This window comes from Oryzias latipes, chromosome 20 (assembly GCF_002234675.1).
Source record: "Oryzias latipes chromosome 20, ASM223467v1".
Classification (NCBI taxonomy): domain Eukaryota; kingdom Metazoa; phylum Chordata; class Actinopteri; order Beloniformes; family Adrianichthyidae; genus Oryzias; species Oryzias latipes.
In genome coordinates, this window is record NC_019878.2 from 20337292 (window position 1) to 20345955 (window position 8664).

Consider the following 8664-nt stretch of genomic DNA (forward strand, 5'->3'; position numbering starts at 1 on the left):
GTAGATGGAGCAGAATGGAGCAGAGCAGGAAGTTTGTGGCCTGCCCAGGAAATGAGTTCCAGAGTGTGGAGTTAGGTTTAGTTGATAAGTAGAGTGTCATCAGCGTAACAGTAAAACTGAATATTGAATTTATGGAAGATGTCTCCAAGAGGAAGCATGTAGGGGATGTAAAGGAGAGGGGCCAAGGACAGAGCCTTGGGGCTCACCAGAGAAGACGAGGGAGGGTTTGGACCGGAAGGCGGTGAGTTGAAGGAACTGTGTTCATTCAACAAAAACTTTTTTTTAACCAAACCAGCCTGTGGTTTTATTTTACAACTATAATTCTCCCTATTGACAGCAAAGATGGGGGTTTTGAACATTAGACCATCCAATAGAACAGACAGTAGCTTAGCCCAGTGAGCTACCATCATTTACAGGTAACATCTAATGCTGTTAAGTGTGCTTTTGTCTTGCTTTGCTGATTGAAAAGATTCATCAAATTTAATTTCATAAATAAGTTAAAACAGACTCCAAAACACTGATGCCCTTTCAATGTAAAATGCTTCAAAATGCAGAAAAGTTTTAAAGCGATAATTTCATTTATAAAGGGACATAAACCGTTTAAACCTGTCAGATATAGGGAAACGCCTTGTTGCAGGACATGACTGCATGGAGCCACGTATTATCCAGTCATAGTACACGCAGTCATAAAAGCAACATCCGCCACCTGCAGTTTGGCTAATTGGCAAAGGCTTGGTTCACTGAATATTTAATATCACACATTAAATCAAAAAGAGCCTCTGTTTGAACATAATGACCCACAAAAAAGGGTTACGATTGGCTTTTAGTGTGCATTAAGAGTGAACTCACACAACTAATGGCATCCACAAGTCCATCAGCAGCTTGGTGTGATGGTCACTGTCTGACCGCTGCGGTTAGAAGAAGAAACTCTTCAGAGGCAAAGATATTGATTATTTCCAGGCAAAAATGAGCCATGAGAGGGAAGGACATGATCTATAAATTACATCATTTTTGTTTCAGTGATCACATTTCTCATGAAACCAGAAAGCAGTTTACTGGGAGTTGTTTCCTGAGAAAAAAGTGTTTATTTCAAACAAATTGAAGTTAAATAACAGAAAACTAAATATTATACTTAGCATTCATCTAACCCTGTAAACCCCACTACATCAAATAATTCACAGAGATTTATTTTTCTTTAATGGAATTAAGACGTTTTTAAATCCTTTGATTAAATTACACAGAAAAGAAAGCAAAATCATATGTTTTATGAGACACAACCCAAAGTATCATGATTCCTTCGGTTAGTTTTTCCTTACAACAATATTGGTTTAAGATGCAAAAATAATGACATGAGTGTTCAGGAAAAAAGCACCTTATTTACCCAACCCCAACTGTTTAATAAAGAATTATTTATCAAAAAAATGTTGTATTCTTTTGATACAACAAATAGTCATTTTAAAAAATGAATAAAAATAGATAAGTTGTTCTTACCATATAGTTTTGAAAATTTGTACATTTCCTGCCAATAGTGTTTGAGATTTAATGGAAGGAGCCATTTTGAAAAAAGCGTAAAAAATCCTTCTACTGCCTATATTGGAACGACGATGCACTACAAGGCAGAAAACGCGTACCAAGTTATAGGAATTTTAAGGAAAGTTTTGATCTTTTCAGTGAGATAGGGGTCTCAGAAATGCATGTAACAAATGTGATACGAACTGGTATAAAGTTAACGGCAGCACATCCAGACAAACGCGGATCTCTCCGGTGCTCTACTCATTTCATTGGCTCCCTGTCGATTTTAGAGTTCAATTTAAACTTTTACTGTTTCTTTTTAAAGCACCATAGGGTCTTGCCCCTGCCCACTTAACAGATCTTTTATCTTTTTGCACCCATTCTAGAGTTAGTCCAGTGAGCTACCATCCTAAAAACCAATATCTAACTGATAATCCCAGGTCATGAATGTACATTTTCTATTATAAAGTAATATTTCTCCATAGCAGAGCATGATACCCATTGACTTTTAAATGTCAACTAAAGATGTCTTGTGGAATGCTTTTTAATACTCAGTAGTTGATGGCATTTAATTTTCTTTTACTTGATTTGTTTATTTATTTGTGTTCAGTGTATTTTACTGCCTTTTTTCATTTTAATATATAATATAAATATTTTGTCTTACATTCATCAATTTTCTTTTTTTTTATCTTTCTTCTTAAGAACTTTGGTGCCATAATGGTGTTTTAACATGCTATTTAAATACACATTAATTTACTCATTCATTCATTATGGTCCCGACATTGATGGACTCCCTTTTCAGACTGTTGACAAACAACAACCAGGACAATCCAGAAAAAGATTAAATGCAAAGCACAAATTTGCCTCATTTGGAGATTTGAAAAACATTTTTTGACTTCTAAAAAATTTTTCTTGGAACTTTTTTCATGCTTGAATCAAGCAATGGTCTGTAATCGGCAGGTTGTGTATAAAACCACTGTTTATTTGGAATGCTTGTACTTTTTTTTTATTCCTCAAACAAATTGAGTTTTATTATTTCGTTTTTATTACAGGTGAGGTTTTAAAGTTTGATCATTGGTGAAATTAAATCCCAGAATTGGTGCAAAACTGAAATAAAACCCAAAATGAAAACACAAATGAGAGCAGCTTTAACTGTTTACTGATTATAAATGTCATCCAGCTCATCAAACAGGTAAACCAACGTTGTTATCATTTTACTACCTCTCAAACAAACCCCATATGCTGAGTTTTTTAGAACAGGAAATTTGACGGTATACTTCTGCTCCCTCAATTGCTCTGTTGACTTAATTTAAGTGAACAGATTGCAGATGGCTGCTGCAATATAAATGTAATTGATGCTAATCCTTTGATTGTAAGATGTTGAATTTTAACACCCTAGGATGGATTTAGAAAAATAGAAATGCGTCATTGAAAATAAATACCAAAAAGGATTTTGTCCTTATTTTGCTCCTGACGTTTCAAAAGAGATCAAAAGGCCGCACAGCAGAATTGTCAATGTTTACTTAATATTTCATCTTTGCGCTGCTGATTTCTCAGCAATAAATTGTTTATGGGAAGGTGAGCGTCCATACCAAAAGGTGCTATTTTTGTTTTTATTTTAACACAAACTTTATCCTAAAATAAAAAAGGATGACAAGAAAAAAGCTGCCTATTTTTAGAGATTTGTCTCTATTATTAAGCAGTTAAGAAAATGAAGAATCTGTTTCAACACTTCATCTCAAACATCCTGTAAAATAATTGTGAATGAAACAGGTTTTATGTGAACAGAAGAGGAGCACAGCAGATATTCACGCAGCATAAATATCAGTCTTGTTATCTACTCTTTTGTAACAAAGCTTCTATTTTTGCTCTTGAGTTTTTGTTGCCTGAAGAGAAAACATTTGCATTTACTTCTTTGTTTCTTTTATGATATAGAAACAAGTTTTGTTTTTTTACTTAATGCTAATTTCTTCATTCTTAAAACAAAATTGTACATTTAAAGTAATATATAAATTTAGGTGCAACACAATATGTTCTGGTATAAATGCATCTTTTTTTGTGTCTGTCGCTGTGTAGGTGTCTAATAAACACTGTGCAGCTGTAAAGTGATACCATCCTTTATGATTCTTGTTCTGTTCTGTAGATCACCAGAGTTTTGGACAGTGGTTTATTCCTCTGACAAATCACGTTCACATTTATAATCCAATCTGGATAAACTTCAATTATTGTCTGTTCTTTTTCCAAGGGGTTACATAGGTTTTGTGCAAAGACAAAGAGAGAAACACAGTCTGAAGACAGTTTTGTTGACCAGTCTTGTGTGTAATTCTACTACTGAACAGAAAAGATCACAGTATGAGGAGGCAGAAGGTGCCTTGGGTCTCCTAAAGAGAAAGGACACAAAGCTTAACTATCTGACAGCCAGTGGTGGTGGTTTCTGGTCACAATGCCAGTATTTTTTAGTGAGCTAGTCTAACCAGAAAGGGGCTCGTTGACAGACCCACATCAGACTAGAGCTGCTAAAACTCAGTTGACCTGATATCCTCCTGTAAGCATAGAAGGAAGAGGCCTTCTGCTCCAAAACCTCCAAAAAGGCAGGATTTCACTTCTGCTCCAGTTTAAAAGCTACAATCATTTGAAGATTGTGGTTTGATGAGCTTCCTTTTGGATCTGGATAGGATGTCAGAAGCCTTTTTACTGGTCCTAAAAGAATTCCGGAGTTGCACGCCAGCACCAGTTTGACTTTTATGCAACTGGCAGGAATATTTTTCCTATTTCTCTCAGAGAAAAAACACATTTTATTCCAACTTTCTGTTTCCCTCAGGAAAAACCTGCGTCCTTCATGTTTTGTCTGGCTCCATGCAATTAAAATCATCCACTGCTAATGATTGGTTGAACCCACCAAAGTAACGCAGTTAAACCGAGAACTGATACAATTTGAAATTTTGAATTGAATCCCACTCAATAACATTGAATCCTAGCAAATTATGTAAGTGTGCATTTACTATAACACAGTAAAAAGTGCTTTAGTGCCTCGACGTGACTGCATCATAACTTCTGAAGCTACACTTTCTCCAACGCAAAAACTTGTTTTGCCGTCATGAAAGTTTTCAATTCAAGCACATTTATGTATTATGCATATGTTTGTGGTAACTATAGAAACAAACCGTGATTTTCTTTAACTAAAAAAGGCTAATACTTTGTTTCATGAGCCAGAGAACATTTGTAGAAACTGAGCTTTTTTAGAAGTGATTTGGTCCCAGGAAGATTTCATATCTTAGGTATCCCGCTTCACCATTGCCTTTAACTTTCTACCTGAATTCCCCTCACCATGTGACAGCGTTTGCATGCAGAAGATCATCCTCATCATCGATCGCTGCCGCTGTTGTTGTGGAATCAGAGTTCGGTGTAAAGCCGGTGGATAATCTTTTAAGCGCAGACTGTCGGTGAACAGCGCTGACCTTAAAAGTGAGGAAACCTGCAGAGAACGCCAAGCAGCCTCTGCAGAGCTCTGCTTAAGATCTTGATAAAAGCTGGGAGGCTGATGGAGTGTATTATTGTTTGTTTTTCCTGTCAGGCACCACCCAGGGTTGTGATTCAGCTTGGTTGTTTTTAATTGCACTCAGCACCACTTTGCTTGAGCTTCAATTATTTCGCTGTGAGGCTCATTGTACTGGTTTATTGCTCCGTCTGTCAGAGAGGTTTCGGATTCAAAGAGATGTTAATGCTTTTCTCGCAGTTGAACATAAAACCTGCAGTACTCGGCCCAGTATCATGAATAAATGCTAAATGGCCTGATTATGAATCAGTCTTGGGATTAAAATGATGAATTTTTAAGGCGCATTTGAAAATGCGTACTTCTCAAGACTCTGACTCATAAAAATGAACAAACATGGACATATGTGGAGGCCTGAGCACGTGTTTGAGTATCTCATATAAAATTCAGCTCCTTGAAGCTGTATCATCTCAAATTTCATAATCCCCCTGTTTGCATGTGAGAGCACACCCCCAGCAGTCTCTGACTTGGGTACCGACCCCGCTGATGGTCCATGTTCTTTCCTGAGTAAAAACAAATGCGGAAAAATTCAGTTTAGTGAAAATAAAACTTTGTTAGAAAAGGGGGAAACTATTTTTAATTTTTGTGTTAGCTATTAGAATTTGTTCAGGATTCTTGATTGACATCCTGTTCATCTCACCAAGAAACAAGGTTCTTTACCAAAAAAAGGCATAACAACTCCAAACACTTTTTTTTATTGATACACAGTTTTTACTTTAAGTGGGAACACAGTTTTCCTTTTTGGTTTAATAAAAATTCAACATTTTTTAGAATATTGTGGCCGATGGGGAACCGGTCCAGAGGTGTATGTGGTACAAATGTGGAACGGATGTGTGTTGGTGTAACCACTTGGTCGTTTCCAGATTTGTGAGGCGTTGTGCGGCTGCTGATCATGGTATGCTTGTTATTACCTTCCTATGGACTGTGTTTAGTGCTTTGCCTGTTTTCTTATCACATGTTTGTGTTTATTGCATTATAGTGTATGCACTGTGGAAGGACTACTACAATATACACCGCTTTAATTTGCACAAACTTAGATCTGCACACTCAAATAGTCTGACTGCAACCTCCTCCCCATGACCAAGACCAAAGATCTGCTGAAGGACACCAGGGACAAACCGTTTAACAATAAGCAGGCAGCTTGATGAACAGAGATTAACGTTTTGAAGCAATTATTCGAAAATGGAAAATGACGGATGTCTCCATCCACCTGTGGCTCCATGCAAGATCTCACCTGGTGGAGTGCAAGTGATCCTTAGAACGGTGAGGTAAACAGTCCAGAACTACAAGGGAGAACTGATCAATAACCTGAAGAGAACTGAGACAGAAGGTTACCATAGTAACCCACGATGGCGTCAAGAATTCAAAAACAGAGCTCCTGCTTAAGTCAGCACATGTCCAGACCCATCTAAAGTTCTCCAGAGACCATTTGGATGGTCCAGAGGAGGATTGGTGTTGTCAGATGAGACTAAAAGGAAATTCATTCTTATTAAAACACCTGGATAATAATTCTAAAAAGGAGGGAATAAAAGGGTTGGAAAGCTTACAAAATCTTTTACATTTGAGCTTTGTAATAAATAAAACTAATGCACAAGTTTCGTTAAAAATATCCTCTTCTAACAGGAGAAATATTATTTGTATTGTAGTTCATTAGTTAAGGATCTGCTGACATTTCCCGAATGAAAGTAATTAATCAATTGTGATTCTGCTTTATTTTGTTTTAAATTAAGATTCCTTTAAAGAAATGTTTTACGAATTTGAGAATTTTGTAATAATATGCTTTTTTTGTTTATTTTAATTTGGTAGTTTAAGTACATCAAAGCCCAAGAAGAGCAGCAACCAATATTTTCTAGTGGTGTAATGCCTGAGGCATTAGACTATTATCTGTGCTTTTCCAGTTATTACCTCTTCTGCTGCTTAAGTTAAGTTGTAGAATTTTGTGCTTTACTGTTTTGATATAAGTTCACTCCTTAGAGGTGGTGCTAAGCAGGGCTGTGGATTGTTACTTAGGTGGCGATCCAATTCGATTTTACAAATCAAGCTTGCTGATTCACAGATCGAACTACGATTCTTACTTTTTAATATATGTTTGTACAGATGCTAGATGTCTTCTTACTGGATGTATGAAAAATGAAAATAAAATGTGTTAAATAACCCTCGTTCATACTGTAACCGGCAGGTCTGCCTGTGACAGGTGTAGGCCTGCTGATTGGGGATTTGGTACAGCTGTGTCTGTCCCTATATAAGAAACAAGGAGTGAGTGGACAGACAGTGGCTGCCTCTTTGCGTGGTGGTATGTATGGCTGAAGCTCCTCTTGTTGGGGGGACGTAGATCACATTTTACTCATATCCTACTCTTTTTAACTAGATGCTGTAAGCGGCTGGACGTGTTGCAGATGTCATGAGCCACTGCGTGTTCTGTACCCACCCTTTTTATACATTTTAATGTGCTTTTAGAGTGATGTATGTATTGTGTGGTTAACTCTGTTTTATCTTATTGTTTACTAGGTCTGAGTCGGGTGCGTGTGGAGTCGGTGAGGGGGGCCCCTGGTGGCGGCGTCTTCCTCACTCCAGTTCCCTCACTGTATTTGTTTATTCCCCATTTAGTGTGTAGTGAAAGTTTCTTTGGCATGTTTTTTTTCTTATCTTGTGTGGGTTTGTTTTAGTTGTTTTCAGCACGGATTGGAGTGAGGTGCGCTGCCCCTTTACTGGCTTAGTCCACGGCCTCTCTCCTTCCCTCCCCTCCTGCACGGGCGGTCGGCTCGGCCTTCCGGTTTTTATCTCTGCATCTCTTTTTTTTTTGTATTTTATGTGTCCAGTTAATCAGAGTAAAACTACAATTTTAGATTTTAAACTTGTTCATTAAATTAAATTTTTATAAGCTTTTATTGTCTCAGCCATTGTTGTTTCGGTGGTTCCACTCTGCACTGACGGTGCCTTGGTCACAATACCTTTTTAGATCAGAACAAAACTGATGAAAACGCAAACATTTAAGTGGAAAGAAATGTTTGTCTCTTTGAACAAGTTTTTTTTCTATTAACCTTCTGGTTAAATTCAAGAATAATATAAACGACATAAAAAACATAAACATCACTTTTGTTTTGGATCATTTAACAACAAACCCTTTAAATGTTCTCCACTGTTTTTCCATCCTCAAAGTTCTGCAATACTTAACGTTCTAAAGCATTTCCAGTCTGAAAGGCTGCTCTTGTCTGCTTCAGAATTCGCTGAAATTACATTTATTGTCTAAGAATTACCATAATCAAAAGAATGAAAACACTGGAGCTAAAGCTCTGGGGCCTGTTTCAGAAAGGAGGTTCAACCAACTCTGAGGTTAAACTTGAACTCTGAGTTGGTCAGTCGAGAGATTAACAACTGAGTTTTCTGTTTCAGAGAAGCTGATCCGAGTTAGGTCAATCAACTCCGAGTGGACTGATTCAGAGTTAAGCGTCCGCACCGCGACTATAAGAACGAAGCCATTATCAATGGAGCGCAGATATTACGAGTCACCATGGCAACCGTGAAAACAAAGAGGTCTGCATATTTTTCGCCAGCTGAACTTGACGTGCTACTGCAGAGTTACAGTGAATATGAGCACA

The 8664-nt window shown here is 37.3% G+C and overlaps 1 long non-coding RNA gene across 1 annotated transcript; it reads left to right on the forward strand.

Moving 5' to 3' along the window:
• The first annotated feature begins 7092 nt into the window (after nucleotides 1-7092).
• LOC111946643 lies at nucleotides 7093-7951 on the forward strand. The gene is made up of 2 exons (XR_002872354.1): nucleotides 7093-7358; nucleotides 7434-7951. It is a non-coding gene; the product is annotated as an uncharacterized LOC111946643 (long non-coding RNA).
• Nucleotides 7952-8664: the final 713 nt, after the last annotated feature.